This window comes from Melitaea cinxia, chromosome 2, assembly GCF_905220565.1.
Source record: "Melitaea cinxia chromosome 2, ilMelCinx1.1, whole genome shotgun sequence".
NCBI lineage: Eukaryota > Metazoa > Arthropoda > Insecta > Lepidoptera > Nymphalidae > Melitaea > Melitaea cinxia.
The window spans coordinates 8,340,758-8,367,998 of NC_059395.1; the positions used below are offsets into that span (position 1 = coordinate 8,340,758).

The 27,241-nt window shown below is 31.6% G+C and overlaps 3 long non-coding RNA genes across 3 annotated transcripts; 2 read left to right on the forward strand and 1 right to left on the reverse strand.

Annotated features, from left to right (window-relative positions):
* Window positions 1-3: 3 nt before the first annotated feature.
* LOC123663931 lies at window positions 4-1,341 on the reverse strand. Its single transcript, XR_006744724.1, has 2 exons — window positions 1,179-1,341; window positions 4-42 (listed from the first exon to the last, which is right to left on the reverse strand). It is a non-coding gene; the product is annotated as an uncharacterized LOC123663931 (long non-coding RNA).
* LOC123663939 lies at window positions 1,333-27,241 on the forward strand. Its single transcript, XR_006744726.1, has 2 exons — window positions 1,333-1,413; window positions 26,915-27,241. It is a non-coding gene; the product is annotated as an uncharacterized LOC123663939 (long non-coding RNA).
* Window positions 1,427-2,165, forward strand: LOC123663926. The gene is made up of 2 exons (XR_006744723.1): window positions 1,427-1,600; window positions 1,696-2,165. It is a non-coding gene; the product is annotated as an uncharacterized LOC123663926 (long non-coding RNA).

The following is a 27,241-nucleotide window of genomic DNA, read 5'->3' on the forward strand; positions in this document are numbered from 1 at the left end:
TCATAGTGTTTCGTGCATTCGTTGTGTCAGACGCAGGGAGTTCTGGAAAGGAAAAACGATTATTTTAGCATTACACTAATTACGGGCTTTTTATATTAAAGCTTAAGTCGGTCGGATCAGTTAAAAAAAACATGAAATATTAACGAGTTAACAGTAGTTTTGAATTTAACTGTTACATTAGGTATATATTAAAATCTATATGTTAATATTACATATGTTATATATTATAATGTACGTAATTTATTTCACAATCTTTATTTATCAGATGTTTACGTTGTATTTGTTTTCTTTTATGTTTTGGTTTATTGTAATAATAAATAAGCTTAATCCTTTTTGTTGCCATAATATCTTTAAAAAATAAAATGTTGAAATTAATGCAGGGCAAATAAACAAAACGAATTACAGATTCCAAATTATTTATATCCGCTATGTCAATTGTGATACGATAATAAAATGATTATACTATACTAATACAGTATAATGCTTTGGATTCTTTTTATTTCTTTTAACCCTAAAATAATTATTTAGTAACCTAAATGACACCTTCAGTGATATTTTGATTATTATTAATTACGCGAGACGGTACCCCATTAAAAATGCTTAGTTCAAGGTGTCCAATATAAAATTAATAAACATATTATTTTAAACAACTCTTAAAAGTTCCAGTACTTAGATACCTCGCAGATTCAATCAAGGTTGAAAAAATCGAGGGCGCCTCTAGCGGCGGGAGGCGACTCCGTGCATTGCTGAGCGCACTGCAGTAGGAAAACTTTCTACGTGTAAACGCTAGATACATATAATAACCAAACCTACAATAACGTTACTACTGTATGCGAAATGTACGACATCGAGAATTTATTAAAAAAATGATTCAAAACAATATCCGCGGTCTAACAGATCTCCGCCTCTAAATTTTCATTAGATTCCAATTAGAATCCGCGTGAACTTATTAAATTCTTGAAAACATACATTTGTTCCATATCCACAGGTGCTGACCACAAACGTTATCGCGGTATAAACGGGCGCACGAATTATTACTACGCACCCAGTCGAGCGCGTTACATTACGTCATCACAATGGCATTATTACCTACGATATACACATTAATTCAGCCGATACGATGAGATAAGAACAATATGTGAATAATTATATCACTGCACTAACATAAGGGAACATACCACACGTATCTGCACCACAATCAACTCGACCCTTTTATGGGAATGAGGAACAGCCCTTCCGCCATAGTCCGAGTCCGCGTTTACGTCGCACCCCGCTCACCCGACGACTGACGGCCGCAGCCCGCAACCCCGCGCAGCGAACACCGACTCGCTCCGCTACTCGAATATCTCTCACAAAAAATACGTCGTCATCATCGAAATGGCGGCAGCGGATATATTCAGCGCAGGGTGCACGGTAAAATATTGATTTATTGAAATTTATTGATTTACTCTCCTGCAACGAAAATCGCTTGTATTGCGCTCCTAGGACGTTAGTGACTATACGGGGTAGCGGATTTACTCTTGACATTGATTTTAAAATAACGCGAAGAGGGATACCGTATTAGCAATTGTTTCCTATTTGCATGAAAGGGGCGAGGCCGGTACGTATTAACTAATGACTAATCCTATTTTTCGAACTACCGAGTTCTCTGTATGCGATTATTCATTTCATAGAATATTTTTTTTTAAATGGCAGGTAAGTCTATTTTGAGAGACTAATTAGATAAAGTTATTACAAGGATATAAAAGCCAGGCGTCTGCTTAAAATAAATATAGAATGATCGAAATAAAGCCTTTTCGTTTTACGTTTTCCGAGAAACTTTAAAAATTAAATGTAACGACTAATAAAACGACATATGTACACATTAACATCATCATCGACGTACCTTCACATGTACATATTCAAGGGATGAGTTTTCCACGTGAAAAACATCAATCCATTCGTGTTGTCGCCATGTCAGCAGCGTTCGCCGTCTCTGTTGCACGCGGGCGGGGTGAGTTGGACGCCTTCCTATCTGCGATCGCCGCCGGAGATGCCCGATGCTCAACCACTTTTCGCAACCGAACGCACGCAATACCGTACGGAAAATAGATCGCGGGGCGCACTGCTATTTTTTATTTTATTATCGCACTTCAAAAACACAAAATAAAAGAAATCCATAAAAATTAGCTGTTTTTATTAAATCGTCCACTCTGTTAATAGCGTTAATTTTTTAACATTTCAATTAAAATTTTCAAGGATTTAAGGATAATGAACAAAAAAGTCCGCGCGCGATTTGAGACTCGGAAGTGTTTTTAATAAAAATGGCCTGCCGCCTCGGCGGGAGGAGTGGCAATGGGCAATGAGGTCGGTACCCTCTCTCTGGCACCCGCGCGCGCCCCTCCCTGCCGCTCCACTCCGGCACAGGGTTAGAAAGTTACAAAAGTGAATCGAGGAAAACGCTTAACGCGCATCAAAGCATTAATGTCCTGGATGATAGAAAACGACCCTTTTTGTCAGGGTTGGGGTCATTTTTATGTAAAGCAACCCATTTATGCATAAACGCAATAAAAAATATATATATTACTATAATTTTTGACCTATCAACTAACTTGTTTGTCTTAAAACTAAAACAAAAGTATTGTTTTTGTATAACTGTTAAAAATTATGAATAATTTATTAAATGAATCTCATTACATTTGTATTTGATTAAAGCTTTAAAAAATTCATCTCATTCTCGACGATGAAAGAAATCTTTGTGAGAAAACCTGCCTACCTCGGAAGAAACTCTAACATATATGCTATAATCTGCGGTTGACTTGTGTGGCAGAATGAACTTCAACTTTTCTCATTATAATAATAAAAGAAAACTAAATTGTGACAGAATTTTTTTGTAATAAAAAAAACTAATGTTTTGCTGATAGAGCAATTCTCAAAATAATGCTGAATGATCGTTGTATTGCTGTCCCATAAATTGACTTAATTTTTTTAAATGGTAGAATAATATTATGTTCAAGATAATACTTAAATAAATAAAATCACTGAATTACTGTTTACATTCCTGCTTTCATTCTTATGACAAATTGATAATTTATGAAAAAAAACAAAAAAAGATAAACTATTGAGTGTGCAAATGTATGGAGAGTGATGTGTCCCATTTAGCAGTGTATGACTTTCTATTAGTTTTTTTTTTTAATATTATGGGCTGACATTTAATTTTATGATGCTATTTTACGCTGTTACTATCAATTTATCACTCGAATATACAATTTTGCGAAAAACATTGCATATTTTAAAAATAAATATATTTTATAACATGTCTTTAAAAAGTTCCTTTTGTATTTTCTTATTTTGTTACGTGTTTTATGGAAAATATTTAAAAACAAGTTAGTAGATTATGTTTTTCTGTGCACCGGCAACATTTGAGAAGAACGAAAATCTAAAATTAGCATTGCATCCACTTTTCGAATTTATTTGAAAATACGTTTCATTGTGTGGTGCGCGCCGGATTCAAAATTTTCTTCTTGTTTTGTAACTGTATTAACAAGGGTAAGTTTATAATTTTTAATGTTTATAGTGTTAAGAATTGATAATTGTTTAATACATTTTTGATATCTTATCACCTACAGTCGATTTTATCAGATTTTATTGTAGAAATAGATGAAATGAAACTTCTGGTCTATGTTCGTTACTTCCTCTTTGGTTACTTTTGTTTGATTATGTATAAGAAGAATATGAAGTAACAAAATAGGAAAACGTAAGGCAGAGTCTACATTGCATTGTTACCCAACTATAGCACAATATAAGGGAGGGTTATTTTTGACTTTATGTCTATAAGTATTTAGTTCTTTTCTCGGGTTCGAGGTTCTCAGTTTGACCTGTATGTTTGTATGTATGTACGTTGTGTTTGGATGGGGTTTTCACCATTGAGTAGCACATTTATTCAAAGTATAAGCTTTTGTCCGATTTCCAATGATTTTTTGTGTTTAAGTGGGTCGTAGATGGCTTAGATTAACAATTAGACCCAGTAAGTAGGTGGCACTTCAATCGGGTTCTAGGGTTAAATTCTACGATTTTTTGTTGTGGTTCTGAGTGTGGTTTCCTGAATTCCCCTGATAATCCTGATTCCTGATAATGATTTCATAATTATAACTAAATAAATAATAATTAAGTTTATTTGATATTCCATTTGTGATTTAGATATACTAACCTATAAGGATTTTTGATTTATTTACTTTAGAATAAGTATAATTAATTTTTACGTGAAATGTGATTGATAGTACAGTATTCAACATATACATATATTTAAAATACTATGCTCGAACAAAATTTGTGATTTCTAAGATAGCTAATTAACATCATTCTCAATCTTAAGTTCGAATTATGTTAAATAAAAACATTGTTTTGAATTGTGTATTGTATATACTCAGCCTTATAAGTTCTTGTTGTGTTACCAAAGTTCCTACTTTGTTATTGTCCTGATAGAGATGACCGATTCTTCTATTAATATTTAAAATTTAACAATTTTATATAATAATTAAGAGTGTTACAGCATAGATTGTTGATTTATTTTGTAATTTTAATTAAAAAATGATTGAGATTCTGCCTGTGAACTTAATAATTTAAAAATTTTTCCAAGCAGGTGTTCCAAAGGTAACGAAATGGACAAAATGTGGTCTATTTCTTCTAAAGTATTGATCTTATAATTAAAGTTTTCCGTTCTCTGTCTGTGTTTTCATTTAAAATATTTAAAATTTATTAAAAAGGTTTGCAAACTTTTACGTGTTTTCATTTTTAACGAATTTTATTCGGTAACGTAATAAGAACATTTTTAGACCATTGTCTTAAAAACTTATATTTTTTCCAAAAAATATTAAATAAATAAGGTAGTTTTATAAAAAATAGTCAAATTTGATTATTTCTTTATTAATTGGAAACATTAATAAGTAGGATACTGTCATTTTGTTTTTTAAAGTCAAAATAAAAATTATTCAGCATTATTTTGAGAATTGCTCGATAAGAGTTTTGTCTGTGCGCGGTGTACCTAACATCGGCACTCCTGTCAGGGGTGGCGCGTCACCGAGATCAACATATCGACACGTTATCGTAATTTATCTCACATCTATCATCAAAAATAGGCTACATCACTCAACGACATGACATTTAACAGATTTAAATTCAGATATATTCACTATCTAGCGCTCATACGTTATTTTTTTTTTTTAAATTATCATCCTAGATTTTATGACAAACATAAATTTAACGTTAGTACAAAGTGATTACTATTAAATCATACTTAAAATTCTAATGTAGAATGTTAATAATTAATTAATTGTTTCTTGTAACTCGTATACAAAATAAAGTGTCGTTTAATGATGCTTAATTGAATTATTATTAGTTTCATTTGCGTAATAGCAAATTATGTATTGAGTTAAACTTATGTCTAAAAATGTATATCTGATATTTATAAAATTGTATTGCACATTAATTCCAAACAACTGCACCAAATTGGAATGGTCTTTTTGTTTTTGGTAGTGTCAGGAAAAGGTTTACATAAATTAAAATTGAAACAAAAAGCGATACCAATATTAAGTAAAAAAATGGTTGAACGAATTTCGCCGTGCCAACTCATATTTTATAAAGATTTACTTAGTAGTTTAATTAGTTTTATCGGCATTTGGCAAATTCACCTGTTTCGTGTGATTTCGTTGTTCTGACAATTTATGAAATTTATAAGTTATATTATTACTTTTATAACTTATAATATAATGGTTTAAAAAAGGCACGGGCAACTAGGAGCACGTGGATATTATACAATAAAAAAAAAAAAACTTATAAAAGAAAGGTAAAAAATATGTAATTGAGAAAGTGAAAAAGATCGTACTACTTCTTACCAAACTTATAATTACATAGCTGTGCCCGCGACTTCGTCTACATGGAAATTAACAAAAAAGTTTTTGTTCAGTTCGTAGAGTTATAAAATAAATAAATTTCTAAAATAAAACTAGCCCAAGTTACTCCTTATTACATCAGCTATCTGCCAGTGAAAGGCCCGTCAAGAGCAGTCCAGCTGTTTCAGAGATAAGCCAGAACAAAAAGACAGACAGACAGACAGAGAGACAAAAATTGTAAAAAATGTTGTTTTTGTATATGTACCGTGTATACATCCATATGCATTTAGTGAAAAGCGGTTATTTTAATATTACAAAAATACACTCCAATCCTATATGTATAGTTTAATCAATATAAAGAACTAGTGTTTAATACAACGATATTGAAGAAAAAGTAAATGACTAAAAATATTTTACACTTGAATGGTATCTTGTAGAACTTATTCGAAGAATTAATATTTAAAACCAATTGGTTTACTAAAAAAAAAACTCGTTTACTTACTAATATTATTAATGTGCACATAATCATAACTACTCAGGTATACTTATTAAAAATAAATTTAATATCTCAATGATTATGAAACCAATCCATTGAAATACGTTAAGCATTTTTAATCGCCAAAATAAAAAACAACCGTACAATTTATGACTGAAAAAAAAACTACCCTCATTTTCTCACTGCTTTCACAAAATGCGAAACCAATTATGATATTTTCGTAATGACGTAAACTCGAAAAATAAAAGCTTTTGTATCGATTCCGTGCCTGCAAGAGTAATTCAGTGGCGACCTGACCTAGGTTATCGTGTCACTGAGCTGAAGTCCTTACCCAGAGCTGACCCACTTTTCACGAGGTTGGTGCATAAAGGCTTACACTTTCCCAGTAATAAACGTGCCCTGAAATTCAGGATACTGACGTTTTGAGCGAAATATAAATAAAGTTGAAGTTTATTTATAGAAGTAGGTAAAGAAAATATCGCAGTTTAATATTAATTTGATTTATGATTGGGAAACAAACAGATAGGTTATAAAATATATTAACACAAATTAATAGTACAAAATCCAGCATAGTTTCCACCAATTACTATTACATAAAAGCACTCTAAAACAATGATAAGCAATAATAAATCAATCAACTTTAAAATATTGCCTTCTGTATTTCAACGCTAAGTTAATACTTTACTATAATTAGATATATGTGCTTGCATTATATAGGTATATATATTTTAGGTATTAATGCAGTATTTACCTTTTAAAAATGTTGTAGGCATACAAGAGATTCGTAAACTAAACACTTATGTTAATACTACGAAACTAAGAGTTTTTTAGAACGCACTTATCTCAGGATTAACTAGTCTTAGGTTTTTGTGTTAGTAAAACCTTTTTATAGAAAACTAGCGGACCCTTGCAGTTTTATCCGTGTACCTTTTAGCGTTAGTTATAAGTTGGTACTTAGACTTCATTCGTGCTAAGTATCACGGAAATCAGTGCAACATTTTTTTTAGTTAGGTATTTGTATGTAGGTTCATACAAATATACATACAAACTAAAAGCTACTGTTTGAGCTATAGAAGTGCAAAAAGTCCTGGCGCAGAATCAATTTCTCTATAATTTTATGGTATAATTATTGGCTTTATTACATGCCTACTACTACCATTCGTAGGGTCAGGGTAATAGGAAGTTACCGTAAATTCAAATAGGATAAAACGGCGGTGTTTGTTTAAAAATACTTATATAAAATAACTTGACTTACAGAACACAGAAATATCGTGTAGTTTATTTTACATTTTTGAAGATACTTTTTACGGGTGTATAGAAGCGTGCCACTGAATTGGTGATGGTCACGTCTGCTTATGGTCATTGGCAATGCTAGTGATATTAGATACGCCTCATTTTGTTCATACACTTACTAAACTAGGACATAAATTAACTAAATAGAGTTTATAGGTTTTTTTGTGAATATTAGTTATAGGTAGCAATAGATGTTTATACTGAGTATTAAAATTAAACTTCAAAAGAAATTTCAACATCGAAAGTATAAAATACTATTTACGTTAGAGAAAAATAAATAGAGCGCTAAGTTTTTTGGCTCTAGGCGTTAGCTATGTTTTATCCTCCTGCAAATAACTGTTATTAATAGTAATATCTAACCTTATTATATTCTTATTTCAAGATTGCAATAGCCTCAAGTCTAATTTTATAAAATGAGCAATCAAAAACAGTAATAGTAAACATGGTGTGAAATATCTAAAGTTTGACCATCTGTACGTTCAATGAATAAGCAGAATCTTCGTAACGGCGCACGGAGAGCGGGTAACTGTTAAAACTACGAGAGTGGTAAAAGCTGCAAACAAAAAGAAATCCTTCAGCTTTCTAACAGACGTGTGCTCTCTCATTTGGCACGGGAGGCGATTTTATCTCTGCCCAATATGTCATCATAACACTATCACTGCGCTTCATTTGTATACCATTCTTTTATCAAATGTATATTTGTTATTTAAAAATTATTCTATTTAAATAATTATCCAGTTTCAAGTTTTGCGTCTAATAACAAATGATACAAAAGAATGCTAAGATGCTATAAAATTCGACGGCTTTACGGAAAACTAGCATATGTTTTTTATTAGTTTAACTGTCTTGGTAGAGCCTATTGTATGCTTGTGTTAATTTCGTTATTATGTTTTTTGAAATAATTTTATTAATACTACATTTCCTATAAAGGCAAATCAATCTATCAATCAAGGGAAAGCTTTTATTTAGTTTCTTATGAAAGTTAACAAGGTTGCATTTCGATCGTCAAATAAACGCGTCTCTAACTACTCGAGACATCTCGCCTACATTCCGCGACCATTAAATTTGGACGGTGAAAAAAATTAGGTGCAATAGTGGGAGGTAGAAGGGCCCGTCCTGCTAGATTTGAATCGGTGCGACTAACGGTGAGGTTTCGGTTCATTGACTCGATTCGGACGCTCAATTTTCGCTGGGTACTGTTAGATATCTAGCAATAACAGACCGTCGATAGAATCGTCCCGAGGCGATGTCGTGGCTGCAGATGATCCTTCTCTCTCCTAGTGTCTTGTCTGATGTCTGTTAAGTCGTTAGTTCGAGGAAGGAACTTGTATACCTACTTAATAGCTTCGATTTATAATAATCACTGTTATAAAATCTCGATAGATTTTGGAAAGTTACATTTTAGGTAATAAAAACATAGTAATTTACAGTTTATAGCGATTATTAATTTGTTTCAAACATTAAAATTTGTAATTAAAATGTTTATTTTGACATAAAATAAGTTTCGACAAATTGATGTATGACATTCTTCAATAAAGATACGAGTCTTAATATTTACACGAATATCAATAGTAAATAAATATTGATTATCTTATGTTCGGACTGTACTAGTTGTAGGCATGCCCATAGTGCACTTGTAAAGCGTGTCACGAGGGAGTGCCTCGTCCTGTCGCTACCTAGTTCCCAGAAGGGCGCGGGTGAGACTAGTAAGAGCCAGACTTTATCAAACATCTAGCCACACATTTCTATACCTTATTGGTAACAGCAATATATTAAAAGACAAATAATTAAAAGTTAAATATTTAAAAATATTTTATTTTGCGAAGTACGCTTTGTTGAATGAAATTGCGGATGTTTTTGAGCTGAAATATAGCGACCTGAAAGGGATTATGTGCTTTACTACTTTACCCCGTAAGTAGGTCAAGAGCCCCAGAATGCAAAATTTATATTAATGTATGTACACACACGCGTTCGCGGGTATTTTAAAGAAAATGCAAATGCTATACACTACACATAAATGTATCTTTCTATATATTAAAGATACAAGACCTCAAATAAATGTTATTTAGTTATACATTATATGTATTTACAAGTTAATATTTAAATGTTTTATGATAAAATGATTTTTAAACAGCATTTACTGTCGTTAAGTTTAACATCATTTACACTTACAATAAGTCAGTATTTTATTCATCGTATTTATGGTCTAATGTCATTTATAAATGATTCTAAGATATAACTTTGTTATATAAAATAATAACATATAATTAAAATGATTGTTTTAAAATTTTCATTTGTGTGTGTAGTGTGTACTTGTTTACTTTTTTTATTGTTGTCATTTTTCCTCAAAAATATCATACAATTCAAAGCTTATTACATATTTATTGACCGTGCAAATATGTTTTACGAGAGGTGACTGTTATATAAATAATAGTCCTATCGTTATTTCACTTACATTCAATATATGGCCTACAGTACTTCTCAATCATCCAGGTTTCTCATGGTGAAAAATCATGATGATAAACGTCGTTGAGGCAGATTCAGAATTTTCCGAATACACATTTTGAGTATTACAAATAAACAAATAAATCTTATTTTCCATGCACTAGGCAGTAAAATAAGAAATACCTTTTACGATAAGATAATATTAGTTACAACCGTATGAAGACTCTTAGCACCTGCCAAGCGATACAATACCGAACCCCGTTATAGGTATTCCGTTACTACGCGGATGAGTACAAATTCTATCTCACGATAACTCAGCTTTGGAAGCTAAATCGATTAACCCTTCCGATATCGAGGGCTACCAATAAAAGTTAAATTTGATGATTTTGCTAATTCTAAGTATTTATTTGTTTACAAAATGTATAAAAGTTTCAATTTTATACAAGTTTTGAGCTCTCTCGGTAAGGTGATATCTCAAAAAGGAAATACAATCCTAGTGTAATTGAAATATTAACTCATATTCTGCAGCCATTAAAAAGAACCAAATTTTATTAAAGAAAAAGTTCAATGTGGTTTTTTAGCCTGTTACCTTATATCAACTAGGTAGCAGATAACAAATTCCAAGTAAAAAGCTTAAAGGTTCCTGGGATAACCGTGTTTAATAAAACTAATAATCTTTTGAGTTTTTTTTTTATATAAAGAATTATCTAGATGTTCGATCAAGACAAATAGATACAAACTATATAAAAGACAACGTTATGCAATTTAATTGGAATCTATAAAGATTGAATAAAGTTGTTATTACTAAGATATTATTATAAGACTTTTCATATTAATTGTTTATAGGTATGTCAAAGGCCAAACACGAATTTATGCCAATCTGGTTTATTCTAGGATAAACTATATTATCCTTTTCAAGTTTGAAGAAATATTTTAGCTTAAGAAAAACTAGTTAGGCCTGAGACAAACCTGTCAAGTCTGGGCTAAAATGGAATGTTAGAAGTGACAAAATTACCTTAACCTTATACAACCTTAGAACCTTGTAAAAGCTTTAAGCTTTGCTTAGTAACTAGGTTTTTAAGGTCAAATAACCTCTCCGCCTTGGCATAACAATACACGGACAGAGCTGCTCACCCTCCGCGCCTCTGAGCTTACTAAAATGATTCTTGGGTTTAATACTAGTGAGTACAAGGTAAAGGTAAATTTATGTCTAAATCTTTGAATGTATTCCTGTATTTATTTATAGCATTTTGTGAAAGTGAATCTTTTAAATAAAAAAATAAGCAAACTGAAAATCTTCTCAATATCTGAAATACGTTGTATATACTTTCTTATTAATAAAAAAATAGAAATGATTGACAGATTCATCAATAAATATATTATATGATTATATAACCTTTTAACTGTTTGGTAAGTACATAGATAACGTATAGAAAAAAATATATATATATAACCGCGAGTTCATTAGGGTATCGGTAAGATGGCGAGGCTCGCGCGCGTGGAGCGTGGAGCGCGCGCTCACAGGCGCGGGCGCACCCGAGTGGCTCAGATTGCGTAAGCACGGGGCCGATTTCTAGCTGATCGGCTCCCACGCCGCAAGGTCAGCCTTTGGGGACTGCTCCCACTGGCTATACACGAGTCGAAAATTCGAGATAATATTACTTTTGATCGTCGCGAATTTATAGGATTCATCTTCCTTATATCCTGCTGGTAAACTAACAAAAATGCTTATTTAATATGATTTATTCATTTCAGTGTTAAGTTGTGTAGTAAGTGTGATGAGTTTCACACTGTAAACGCTTTATATTTACTGGGAGAAAAGAAATTATAAAATAAAAGTAAATTCAAAATAACATAAACATATAAAATTATCAATATGTATTTTCTATTGCGTCATTCGTACTTAGTTGTTATTAAATCTGGAAAATGAAACTAGCCATTCTTCTCGTTTTGCAGTTATCTCTGTGAAGACTTCCTAAGTCCTACCTATTACTTTCACGCGTTTTAATTGTACGCTACATTTGTAATACACACACTAATGTAGGTACTCATGTGTGCAAATAATATATACCGAACGTAGGGTAAGTGTAAAAGTTCATAAATACGTCACATTTATGCATATGCTGTCTAGTTTTAGTACCATTTTGTAGTCGTTTTATGATTGTGCGCGATGATCAAAGGTTTTAATCATTCCTACACGTTGCGCTGCACAAATGATGTTCATACAAATCATGTTCGTGTATATAAGTATACTTAAATAGATAATCTGCGCAACCACCATCACGGCGTGAGACCTTGGGAGGCGACGCCTACCTACCTCATGTTAATGTAACTAAACACATTCGCACACAAAGGAAATCTATGCTTTATTTAAAGAGGCCACAAGACGCTATCTTTTTTAAGATCATATTTTCAGTGACATTGGAAACAAAGTATTATTATGAAATAGTATTTTTGATTTAGTTTTATTATTGATTTGGTAAAACGGTGAAATACTTTACGCCTACGCGATTTCGTAGCGTCTCGATTGGTCGAGTCCGTTCTGATATTTATTTAATCTGTAGAACCAGAAGTAAAATATTTAACTAAAACTTCCTCCAAATTTTACATTTTGAATTAAATAATATTTTCTATACATTTTTTATTTCTTGATTTATAGGTACAATGAAATATTTAAAATTAAGCTTGTTATTATTAAAGTTGAATAAGAACTATATACGTCAATAAATTTATTAGTGCACATGAAAAGATAACAATATAAATGTATCATGTGTTATAAATTTAATAACTCAATATTAGTCATTAAATATCGTAAACAGGAAATTATCAGAATGGATTCAACGCGAAGTAGCGGTAACATTGCGTTCTCAGAGCCTCCGGCAACAAAACAAATGAAAAAGAATGATCAGACGGCATAAGATAGAAAAAAAGTGGGTTCCTTTTCTCCTATGTTTCCACGGTGCCGAGATGATTATTGAATAGAATAGGGATTCATGAGAAAGAATTTCAACCTGAGCCTATTTCATTTTACGTCTACACATAAAACATAGTTTAACGTTTACAGCAATTAAAAAATATAATTGAAAAGTAATGATTCCTAATATTATACAAAAAGAACATACATTTATGGTAACAACTATTCCGTGTGTACATGCAGATATAATTAAAACGTCTACATTAAGTAAATAAAAAAAAAAATCAGAAGCGCCTCTATTTAATGGCAAGCTATTCAATGGCAAAGTATGAAAATTAGAGAAGATACATAATTTGTACGAGTACTGTATGTACTGTGCCTTTTTAGACTTAGTACCTGTTTATGCAACACATATCTATTTGTTTGTCTAGTATGTCATAGAGAAGGACAGAGGTTTTTTGATAGGCGCCTCGGACGGCATAGTGCGGCGCGCGCGCACGTGAGAATGGTCTGCGCGAACGGTACAGAAATAGTAAATGCATAAAGTTAGACAGAGACGTTGAATGTGAAATTAGGGTGGTTCCACGTGAGTTCATTGACCCTCCGCGACACGCGTGTCGGTGATTTTTATAATTTAGATTTTGGGATAAATGTCTATCATCGTTAAAAAAGTTTACAAAAAAAGTTACTCCGATTACTTTTTTATTTTCACAAATTTATGTTTTTTCTTGAGAGAAAAAATTACGAATAATAATGATGTTGCAATTATTTAAAAAAATATTTATTGAAAAATAAACATTTGTATTTAAAATTAAGATATCAATACTAAGGAAGTAGCTTTTTATTTCAGTGATTAAATTCTAACTAACTCCACATCGTTTAGTAGCACTTTTAATTGAAGTTGCATAACGAATCGTATGTCTAGTTCCAAGCTGTATAGATGTCGTCTGCCCGTATAAACTTGATTGATTACTTCCATCTGATCGTACGATAAATGATCTACCTAATATTAAACCTTTTTAAAATAGCAAACATTAAAATCGAAAATATAACTACAAAAAATATAGTGGTTTTTAGTCACATAATTAAAAGAACATCTAGTTTTTTAGATAAACCATAGCCAACATTTTTTTAAACGCTAATATAATCACATTAATAGTAATCTGTTACTCTTAAGTGGATCGTCAAAAGCAACTTAATATTCAGTAATCTTTTAAAATCTGGTCGTTACAATATAGTTTAATAAACAGGCGAAACAGAAGCGATTATTCAGCTAAAAAGTCCAACAAAAGCGTAGCGAACTAAGACATAGCGTTATCTATTGCTTTCTAATATTTACGTGAATTTCATTAATTATAATGATATAACTTTTTCCGATTTTATCGCGGTTTATTAGGTTTTTTACATATCCGACGCTTCGAATACTTTACAGCAACCATGTTCACGGGACTCCTTCCGAAAAAGTTATTTCATTATAATAGCTTTATCTTTTATATAAAGTAAATCGTCGGCTCTTCGCTTGTAAATGATTATAGTAGCTTAAAATTATCTCTCATAAGATAAATTGCGTATCTCCTCCGTAATGCCGTCATCTTATTTTTAAGACTGTTTAGCAACAACAAATATAATTTTTTTATCCTGGATTTTAGAATTTTTCTTCATGTCAGATCAAGCTATTCGTCTAACAGTATCAAATTTACTATTGCTTCAATTACTTTGAACATATAAGAGATTATATATTTTAGAAAACCAGATGGACAAAAGACCGGGAATATTCATTGTAGGTGGGTTAGGTGTTAGGTAAGCGTGGACATCTAAGATTGTCGGATGTACAGGGTTCTTTGGTACAAACTTTAAATAAAAATACTTGACAAAGCAAGATAAATGTAGCGAGTGATCAATGGGAGAACTCTGTTAATATACCCTTGATGTTGTTGTTAATGGTACTTTTTTGTACTTTTATAAAACAACATGAATAAATAATGTTTACGTTTTGACTTCAATAGCATATCAAGTAAAAATAAAAGTCGAATCCAAAAAACGAACAAATATAGTAGCAATTAAATAAATCAACGTACATCAAATATCCGCTTTCAATTAAATGTGATCATATTTCTACGCAACCTGCTTTTTATCTGCAATAATAATTGAAAAGTTAATTATCTTTTCAACCACATCAATATTATAATTACTAAAACGTTTTTAAATATATTTTAGTTTTAGAAAAATGTCTTTATTTAATTTTATAAGCGATTAATCATTCGACCGTTGTTAAGTTTAAATGCTTAAAGGCATTAGAGTTAAAAAGCTTATTGTATTTTTTTGACTTTTAAAGAATCTATGAGCTTGTTCACATAAATACAGTGCAGCGAATCGTCGACGTTGAAATGTACCGTGACACGTAAACGCCTTCTTAGTTACAGTTGGAGAAGAAAATATTTCGTGCGGACCACATTTAGTATTGTACGAAACTGACACTTCACTGATTCTAGAAGACACAATATACCATACCTATAGACAACTATACCATACAATATTGATATAGACAAACCCTAAACAAAATCAAATAATTATAAATCACAACTATGTTCTAATTGAAAAATGCACGAGGATATCGCTTTAATAATAACCAAGTAGCTTATATAATGATTTCGTCATCGTGTTACACAAACAGCTATTATATGATAATCGTGACCTTCACATCAGATGTACTTTTATCACCCCCCAATACCGAGCATTTAATAATCTCCAGTGGCAAAATTGTGATGTATTTCAAAATACATATGTAATTGTTACTGTTCAAGTGAATAAGTACGCAAAGTCAGCATTGACCCGACAAATGTGCATATTACAGCAGAACTCGATTTAAAAGCATTGAAATAATTGTAATTTTATTTGTGAAGACGCTCTTTATAATATATATGATGTCATTATTTAAAATATTCGATTTGAAGATACAAATGTCGTTATATTAAATTGACCTTGATTTTTAGTCTGTGCAAAATGTACCAATAATCAAAAAAAAATATATATATAGGTATATATAATTTTATCATATTGCAAATTTTTTCTTATGCACCTTATTACATTTTTATTTGTTATTTTTTTTTTTTCGTTAGAAGATATAGATTTTTATAAGTTAATTGCAGATCATCGATTTCAAATATTATAAATATTTTTGAAAGGTAATTTAAACTAAGCATAATTTAATTGCATCTTTTCATATAAAGTATATTAATTACAATTGAATAGCAATGAAGTGTATGTTGCAGTTTTTGAAAGAATATCTAAACAAAAGTCAAGGTTATAAATCTCACGCCCACAGCTTGAATATCAAGTAAAGTAAGATTTTAAGTGAAACGGAAATAGTCAAAATCTTCGGTCCCCTATTAAAGCCTCTTGAATTCCGCCTTTCTCCGGGCCGGGCCATCGGCTCCAATAGTTTGGGAGTACAGCCTTGGTTGCGCAAAGGTAAACGCTTCCCACACGCATGCATCAGAAAGGCGCACTCTACGAACCGTTATTTTTCCTACTTCACAACAAGTATTACAGCGTTATTCATATCGTAAAAGTAGGAATGTTTAATTAGAGAAAGGGCGCTTGCTGAGTGAGGATTGAGAGACGTGTTGCATTATTACGTCGACGTGACAAATCACAAATCCTTACCTATACTCTGTAGCTAAATTATTGCAGGGTTGTACTGCACTATCAGAAAACATAAATTTCATCGCTGTGTTCATTGTTTTCCATTTTTTTTGTATAAATGATGAGTTGTATATTTTGTTTCAATTCGTTTTGAATGTTCCACTCAAATTAAACGCATTAAAAAAGAACTGTCAAACGCTACAAAAAACATAAAGCCTTTAAAACTCCATCTTGTTAATAAAACAATTATGTAATTCACAAGGCTAAGGTTGAAAAAGTATCTTAATGTGTCAGACAATAGCAAAATGTAAACATAATATTGTATCGTACAACCCTGAGTAATCGACGAGTTGCGCGGGCGACACTTAGAGGCCCCGCGGGTTAGCTGCGCCAGAGTTGCTTTCCCCCGCCCCTAAGCCCCTCGCCACATGCGGGAAAATTGTACCCGAACACTTATGTCACTATGGCCGAGAAAATTCCATGTAACAATTGATTTGCATGCTACTGTAAAGCTATAATCTAATGTCACAGTCATTACGAAGGTATCGTCAAGGTACATTGATGATGAATATTTGCAATATAAACATTCATAAGACAATTAATAGTAAGACTTTAATTTGTCTTTTGAAACGTAAGTTATGACTAATATTTGTTCTATTTTAACGTTCGCCGCTTCCTGGGCTTGTCTTTAAAAGAAGGAAAAAGAAAAAAGATTAGTAGGTACAGATTTTATTTCTAGTTCGCCTTGACTCCAGGTAATTTGACGAATATAGGTATAACATGTACTTGGTATTATTCACATATACGAACATAAATAACATAACCTTTGAAGCTATTATATGCTCTTCAGCAAATATTTAAAATGTTACCGTGATATTTAAGTTGGTAATGTATAAAGTAGGCACTTACTAGAGATGGGTAATCAAAAAATCTCTAAACATGTAATAAAATTATTAAGCGGTTCCTTACCACTTACTTTTTTCGTTATGGTTTAATTTACCGCTGTTTAAATTTTAATAGTAGAACTTAATATGCAAATTTGATTTTTATTTAACTGTGTTTAAAAAAACTAAAGGTTTTCTAATTTATATTTCTCGAAATGTAATCGTAATTGGTACAACTGATATTATTTTATTTATTGCCTTTTCAAGCATTAAAAGCATGAAATTACGACAACGATTGCTATAAATAAATATTTGTACTGATAAATAAACATTTTAATTATATACATCTACAACAAAACCATTTATTATGTAATAAAAACGTATAAAATAAAAATAAAAATTAAGCAGTAGTTATAATCCATATTAATAACAAAAGGTAAGATAAAAATGTTTTGGAAGATGTAGGTATCATCAAATCATAAGAGCACAGGACGCGAGGGTCGAAACGTCCTACAATATCAGAGGGTCATGGGTCTCTCGATAAGCGCTCTCCACTCTACTAACCTTATAGAGCGATTGTAAAGATACCACTGCACTCAGCTCGTTAGCTGAGCTGCACAGATAATCAAGGTTAAGAGTAGTTCAGTTTTATTCTGTTTTTTTTAAACTTTAATTTATGCTTGTCGTTAGTTATATCTGTCTCATTAAAACTTATTTCACAATACCGTAGAACTCACGCTTAATTTATTTACTACAGTTATTTGTTTGTAAACAATTAGGCTTCATTTTGCTTTTTTCTAAATCATTTTTTAATTTTTATTTCATACGATTACTGTTACATATTATTTATTATAATTACATAAGTGCAACTATGACTATGAATACAATTGAGAAAAATTGTATTATTTTTAACTCTATATAAAAAGGAGGTTATAAATTCTATTTTTTATGAGATACCTTTTTACTGGGTATACCGATTATGATTATTCTTTTTTTAATAGTAAGCTGGTGCCTGTCGTGTGGTTCTAATTGAGATCTGGAGACTGTTTTTTGAATTTTATCCCTAATAATGCGTACCTTCGTCGTAATACTTGTCGATGTAATTGAAGTCGGTTTATTTTTCATTTGCGAGAAAATGAAATTGTTTATTTTTGTAATGTCCTGCTTTTGTAGTATATGAATAATATTTATATAGAAAAAAGAAACTTTTTTATTTATAACATATTGTAAGTCAAATACCGTGACAGCTGTAACAATTAAATTTCAACAAATCAATTATTAATTTTCATTAGTACTTTCAACATGGCACACTATTGAAATATAAAAGTAGTATAAATGAAGATAGATTATAAAAAACTACAAAGCAAAAGTATTGGGAAGAAGAAAAAAAGAAATTATTATTTTTACCCACTTGAATTCTTCTTAAGCTAATTTTTTTGTCATAAAATAACTTTTTATGACTGTATAGTAGCTATAAAAACAACCATAAATTATGAGATATACAAAAACTAATAAATCTTCGTATCATAATGAATCACTAAACACGAAGTCCTACTTGCCAAAATTAAATAAAAATTTATCACTGTTATAATGATTAATTAATTCATTTACTCGTAATACCTTTGGAAACTAGTTTTTTTTTTAAATATTATCAAGAAAAAATTAATAGATAACATAACATTTTTCTGAAGAAAAACAATTATAGGCTTTTTTATACAACTAGGTCGGTAAACAAGCGTACGGCTCACCTGATGGTAAGCGATTACCGTAACTTATACACGCCTGCAACATCAGAAGCATCGCAAGCGCGTTGCGGACCCTATCCCTGACCCTCCCTAGGAGCTACGGCCACCTTACTCACGGGAACATTGCACTATTTGAGAGCAGTATTATTTAACTCCTGTAAGGTTTGAGGTACTTCCCCGGACGTGCTGCTCCAGATTATGAGCAGGATATATCGAGACTATCACTTAAAACTTTTTTGTTTTAGTAAATAAAATTTATCAATACATTTTATGATTAATTTTATGATACAATGAAAAAATATGTTAGTTTAGTGACACTGTATTTCATCCAAGACATGACAAAACTTATAATAACTGACGGATATCAAAAATGTAACTGTTGAAATTTGTTTGCTGATTTTCTCAGCTGAATGTATATTTTGAATTGCTAGTAGCTTTAAATTAACCATAATTTATTTATTAAAGACTTAGATTTAAATGGTAGTTTGTAAAAATGTCGATTTAAAAGTGTTTGTGAGGCTTGCGTGAATAAATTATTTTTGTTGATTAATTGATTGATTGCTAAGAGTATAGTTTACCCAATTATGATTTTCCATCACGAAAAATGTCGGAAACGAACATTTATAGCGAGATTACGATCGGGGTCGCATCAATGAGAGGGCACGGGTTCAGGCCGGAAGTTAGCTAGCGAGGGTTCTATTTGATTGTGATGCAAATTCCTTATTTCCGGTGGGGGACGCTACAGGTGGGGGTCGCGCCACCGTCAATCACTGTTCTGACTACCACTCAATTGCGTTACAGATTGATGGTGAAATAATAATTCTTTTAACTTGTTTGTGTACAAAACTGGTCCTTGTGTCTTCCTTTTATTGACGTTTTAGTATACATCTATTTATATGCGAGCTATGCGATATATACCCTACGTTCATATGCGAGTCTCGTAGTCAATGACCGCTTTGACACAATACTGGCAAATGTTCCTTCATTCGAAGGTTGGCGGTTCGATTCCCTCTTTATGCTGGGTTTCGTTCCTAGTCAAAGATTAAATGAATTTCAAGTCTAAAAGACTTTAACTCTACAAAAAGTATTAAAATAACATTGAATTAATCTGAAGCGTAAAAGAATGGATAATGAGCGGCTTAATATATGAGTAGGTAAGAGTTATGTAGTAGGAAGATGTAAAGTTCAGGTGTATACGTATGTAAGAATGTTAGTTCACTTAAATATAACTACTTCTACATATTACATCACATTCTTTCTGAAACAACAATGATTCATATGCCCTTCACACTGAAATCCGTAAAACAATAAACGCATTGTTGTATGTCGGTCAAATTCCTAAATATACAGGAACATGGTGAACAAAGCGACAGGTAGGTATATATATAATTAGATAATGTTTCAGTTTTTTCTGTTTTTTTAACCGACTGCAAAAAAAGGAAGAGGTTACTCAATTCGATATTTAGAAAATTATGATTGAAAACTTCAGCGATTCTAGCTAGGCTTTGAAAACGTGATCATTACCAAATGGTAAATTGTCGTATTATATCTACAAAGACATGTTGGCTAATCAATTAACATTTTATACAATAATTACATCGTATTTATAACAATTTAGCAATTGTAACAAACATTATCGTGTCTTCGTGTCATCGTCTCGCAACTGGATCAATGGCGTTCCCCCACTACGACAATTTTTTAAAGTACTAATATTACAGTTTTATTTACTTAGTTCAATAATAATCAAATAACACTTAAATAATTAGTCATCATATTATAATTAATCTAGTTAAAACTAAATGTGAGTGAGTACGAGTGAGTATGAGTTAGTAAGTATTAGTCTCAGTTTTCAAACTACACCTTAGTTATCCAACAAAAACTTTCACAATTAAATTAACTAATCTCATAATAAACAGGTAGGTAGGATGAAGTGCACTATATGGTACTGTATGAGATTGTAAATAATTGTTATTCTGTCAATAGTGGTTAAGTATTGTAGTGTTGTAATTTGAGTTTCAAAAAGTACTAAATATTTTAAATAAAAATATTAATAAAAACGTTAGAAGTTTTTTATCTTCAGTAGAATTTTACATTAAATCATGTTTTATATGTAAGTAATGTTTGCATGTACCGGGCTTATCGTTAGTAAAGGAAAGGTAAAAATATGCATTGCGTAGAAAGCTTTTTGTTCACGACAAAAATTAAGTATTGATTGATTGGTTTCTTAATATTTCACTGCTGAGAATAGGCCTTTTTCTTCAATTCTCTCTAGTCCAGTTTCCTCCTTTTCTCTATAGGAGAAGGATCGGAGCTTAATCCACCACGCTTCTCACAATCTGTGAATCGGTAAGTTGTTCTTTATTAGTTAAACTAAAAATGGCATTAAGGACTAAGGTGGTTAGTAACTTAAGTAAGAGCTAAACTTTATTAGCAACAGATAAAATTCGTCTGTCTAAATATAAATAGGGATATATCTTAATGTCATTTATGTTATTTTTTTAGTAAATGCGTGCAGTTATTGTAGCTAGAAAGCTAGCTCCGTATTAAAACCGTCTGCGATCCAAAATCTTACCGAACTAGTTTACAACATTAACATCGCAATACCGATAGCGACGGTGATTGATGCAAATTACCAAAAAAAGTAAAATTAGCAAACTTTTATCCATCCTTTCACTTCTAACTTTTATTACAAATAGAGCAAAAATTTTCAATAAAATATTTTCACAATTTAATAGCTAGTATAAGTTAACTAAACGTAAACAAACTACATAAATCACGTTTGACCGACTATAATTACCATGCAAATATCCTTTTCCGGTTTAAAATCGTCGCGTAACATAAGGGTCGTGTTTACTTCAGCGTTAAAAATAAAATGCCACATACTTACAACAGTAATTGGTTCCATCACCCTCGGTATAATAAAAGCGAGGGTCAAATTTTGATTTAATTATTTTCGTCTACACTCCTACACTTTAAGTTCTTTATTAACTTTTTTTCTACTATCTATACTTGCAATAAAATTGTACCACGTCCAATTCTGAATATTAATTTCTGTCATTGAAGCTATTTCGATTTTATTGGAGGTCTCTTTAGCTCCGTAATCAACATCATCCAAAAAATAGTCATTTTTTAAATTTTTGTTTTTTTTCCATTTGTCTGTATCTTTGCTGTGAATTACGCCAAAACTAACTAAACACTGAAATAATTTAAATGAAATTAATATCTGTTCATATAATAATCTAGGACACTGGACTCGTTTTATGTCAAAATTTATTATGATTGTAGCGAGCAAGGGGTGAAAACCAAGATGTGTACTTTAATATAACTCTCTAACGCTTTGTCCTATTTATTCTTTTTTTGATTTTTGTCAGAAAAGACACATTTCAAAATGCTAGTGGTCGCCCAGCGGTCGAAATTCGACCATTATTAAAACATTAGATTAAAAAAACAAAAATAGTGACAATAAAGAACCTTTTTTTTAAATTTCTCAAGTTGATTACAGACTTTGACAATCAACAAAAGAGTTATAATATGCGTTTGTGTGTCAAATACTTGGTAGTGTGTGTAATGTTTTTTTTTTTTATTGATTTAATATATTTTTATGCATAATTTTAAAAAAAATGTTAGCATTCTGCACTCCTTCTCTATAAACATATTCTCTATAAATATATAAACTATAAGTGAACGAAATTGAATACTCCCCCGTGCATGGCTGCATTTTCGTAAAAAGGGGTACAAAGTTTTTGCTTCACGTATTAAAATAAAGATTTCGAATATCTTAGTTTTGGTATACAAAAGTTATATACATCATAACACGTAATAATTTAAAATAACTTGAAACCCAGAACATGTAGAAACCTTGAACGTACGGCTTATCTTCAGCTGGCGTGCATAATTTATAAGACGACTTATAGACTTAAAAGAGGTGGCCATCGTAAACGAAATCGCGGGCAGTTATTTGTCAATTGTCAGTTGAGAGGGTTAAGTTAGTGAAGATAGAATATTATTTTTCTTATTATATTTTTTAATTTTTTTTCACAATATTTCTTTTACCACCAAACTACGCTCATCTGTTCATATTAATTATAATTAATTAATAAACGCTTCACACTCAACGGATCCCCCAGTAGGAGTTTCTCCTGGTCCGGAAATACACACAATACACAAACAAAACGCCCAGCCCACGACAAACATCTATATGGCCGATACAAATGTCTGTCGTGAGCGGGAATCGAACCCGCGACCGCCAACCAGTGCTATGACCGCTGCGCCAACGCGTCATCAGATATTAATAATTATTATATAATTTATTATATCTAATATATAAAATTCTCGTGTCGCGGTGTTTGTAGTTAAACTCCTCCGAAACGGCTTGACTGATTCTCATGAAATTTTGGTTGCATATTGGGTTGGTCTGAGAATCGAACAATATCTATTTTCATCCCCCTAAATATTAAGGGTAGTCCACCCCTATTTTTTTTAATTTTTAGATAAATTATGTATTTTTTATTTTATTATGATTTGGCGTTGAAAAATACATACAACCCTAAATTTTCACCCTTCTACCACCAACCCCTATTTTTAAATAGCGTTTAGCGGCAAGACAACGTTTGCTGAGTCAGCTAGTTTTTGAATAAAAAATCCTTTATTCGAAAAGGCTTCAAAAGTACCTTCGAATTGACAAATTAAAAATTAAAATTATATATAAGTTAATTTACACACATATTAAATTTATAAATATATGTTAACACATGTAATTTTAATTATGTTTTATTGACTATGTTTTAAATTTGTATATTTAGATATTTTATTTTATTGTATTAATTGCATTTTTATCAAGTATTTAATTGGATTTTAGTTTTATTAACTATAGGTTTTAAATTTATTTATTGGTTTAAATTTATTTTATTTTTAATGAAAATTATTGAAGTGATGAAATTATTATAGTTTTATTAATATAGATTATCTAATTTTACTATGTATAGTGAATTTTAGTACTAATTTTGTTTTGTTTTGTTAAATGAAATAATGGAATTGAATGTGATGTCAATTTTTGTATTTTTATCTTCGTATTTAATACGACAACGACACTAACGCATTAGGATAATATCCTGTAATGTTAGATGTAAGATGATGGAATAAATAAATAAATGTTTCCAATAACTGTATACTGAAGAAATGTGTAAGTGTTTGGTTGAAATAAAGAATTTATTATTATTATTATTATCCTTACTATTAAAAAATTACTTAATTATAGTTAAGTAAAACTGTGTGGTTACTGTAGCAAAGAATATAGCCACCCCCTCTCTTCCCGTGGGTGTCGTAAGAGGCGGCTGAGGAATAACACAGTTCTACTACCACCTTGGAACTTAAAAGGCCGACCGATAGCGGGATAACCATCCAACTGCTGGCTTTGAAATACACAGACCGAAGACCGGCAGCAGCACCTTCGGTGCGACAAAGCCAGCTCTGCGGTCACCAACCCGCCTGCCCAGCGTGGTGACTATGGGCAAAACACATGAGTGCACGCCATTTTTGGCGCGAACTTGTGGAGGCCTATGTCCAGCAAAGAACTGTAATAGGCTGAAATGAAAAATATTGAAAATAAATGTTGAATAAAAGTTCGATAAAGGGCACAACTATACAAAACAGGGATATATTACGGGTTAAAAAATTATAACTTCTAATAAAAAAAATCTAGGAAGGTCAGGAGGAAGAAGTTAGAAATATTAAGTTAGCTAGTCAGTGAATAATAACGACATGTCGCCGCTTAAATAGAATAGTGATCTTAATCAAAAATAGCAAATTTAGCAATACACGCATTTAAAGTTTTTACTTTTATTCAAATCAATTTTTCCTTAAAAATTTTATATTTACATGTAAGTGTATTTACATAAAGATTAAGATATCTTTAGCACTTGGCAGACTGTGATATGTGAACCAAAAACTTTGTACACCTTTTTTCGAAAATGGCGCGGACGGAGGAGTTTGAAATTTCGCCACTTATAGTTTGTATAGAGAAGGAGTGCACAATGCTAATATTTTTTTTAACTGTGCATAAAAAATACATAAATTAATAAAAAAAACATTACATACACTACCATGTATTTGAAACACACACTCATATATAGTCTATTGTTTGTTGCTTACGGTTACAGCCATGGATTTATACCTGTTGCGCTGGCGGTTGCGGGTTTGATCCCCGCACATGACAAACATTTGTATTGGCCATACAGGTGTTTGCCGTGGTCTGGGTGTTTGTGCAGTCCTTGTGGGTCTCCCCACCGTGCCTCGGAGAGCACGTTAAGCCGTCGGTCCCGGTTGTTATCATGTACACCTGATAGCGATCGTTACTCATAGTAGGAAATATATTCGCCAACCCGCATTGGAGCAGCGTGGTGGATTAAGCTCTGATCCTTCTCCTACATGGGGAAAGAGGCCTATGCCCAGTAGTGGGATATTACAGGCTGAAGCGTAAGCGTTATTGCTCAAGGTTACAATTTAAATTACTTTTATTATAGTCGAATTTCGACCACTGGGCGACCACTACTTTATATAAATACAAATGTATGTACACGTATAACTTCCGAACAACTCCAACAAATTGGATAATTCTACCAAAGGTAAAAAACTCAATAAATTTACCAAAAAAATGGCCGGGTCAGCTAGTAATACATATCTATAATATAAAAATGAGTCGCTAAATGTGTTGCTAAGCGCAAACCTCGAGAACGGTTGGACCGATTTCGCTAATTCTTTTTTTTAAATATTCCTTGAAGTACGAGGATGGTTCTTACGGAGAGAAAAATTCTAAAAAAAATATAATAAAATTAAAGAATCGACTGTTAGGCGATACGAAGTTCGCCGGGTCAGCTAGTTTTTTATAATGTTGTATGTCATATACCAAACGTTCAGCCTGTACAATTTTAAATTAAAATGTTCAGTCATATAATCGTGACGTCAAGTAATGACAACAATAAAATTCGGCGTTTTAAAATTCATTTCCACTTGTCAGCGATTTTAATTCATGTCTTGTTTTAATGATAATTTTTGATATCTTTCATATAAATCGTAACGCACTGTATTTTAATCGATAGGCTTACTTCCTAAAATAATAATAATAATAATAAAATCCTAACGATTTATATTTCAATATAATTTATATAAAACCACGTTTAGAAAAAAAAAGTATAATGCGAAACCGAAGTATAGGTAAAAGCTTTCCTTCTTGACAAATTTATCAACAGCTTTAATTTTTGAAATATCTTTAAATAGAAATTCCTGAATTCTGAGAAAGTTTTCCTGATTAAGGAAATGACTTGAAAGCATACTTAAAAAATATGGAGCCGAAGTAAATGTTTTAAAAATATGTTGTTTGCATTCAGCAGTTTTCATTTTTATTTGATACTTACTTATTTTATTTTTGTTTTAGGTTCTTAACTTTGAATTTTGCACACTTATTACATTACATTACAATAAGGTGCTTATAAATATAGCCAAAAAATAAAACACACGTAGTAGTGTCGTTGAGTACCTCAATTAGTGTATTCTCCAAGACATTAAAAAAAACTGCAAAAGCACGTTAGGGTGAAATTTAGATCTTTATAAATACATTGTTACAGACCGTCACCCAAGCGGAGACGCAGGGGGCGGCCACCCCGGGCTGAGGTCGTTCACCTCCCCCCTTGCGTCCGCGCAGCGAGTCCCTCGCAATCACAGCCCTTTGTGCGCCCGCGCAGAGGGCTACTCGGAGGGCAAAGACTCCATTTGTATTTCTTTGTTTTGAAATACCTTCTAACTCGAAGGGTCTGCAGGTACACAACTGGTCATTGGAATCTTTGTTTCCGAGAAGGTGGATTTTAGTTTTTGTCATTGTAATCAAGAGACTTTAATTTTGTGCGTTATAAATTTTTATTTTACATTTCGCCATTAAATACCATCACAATAAA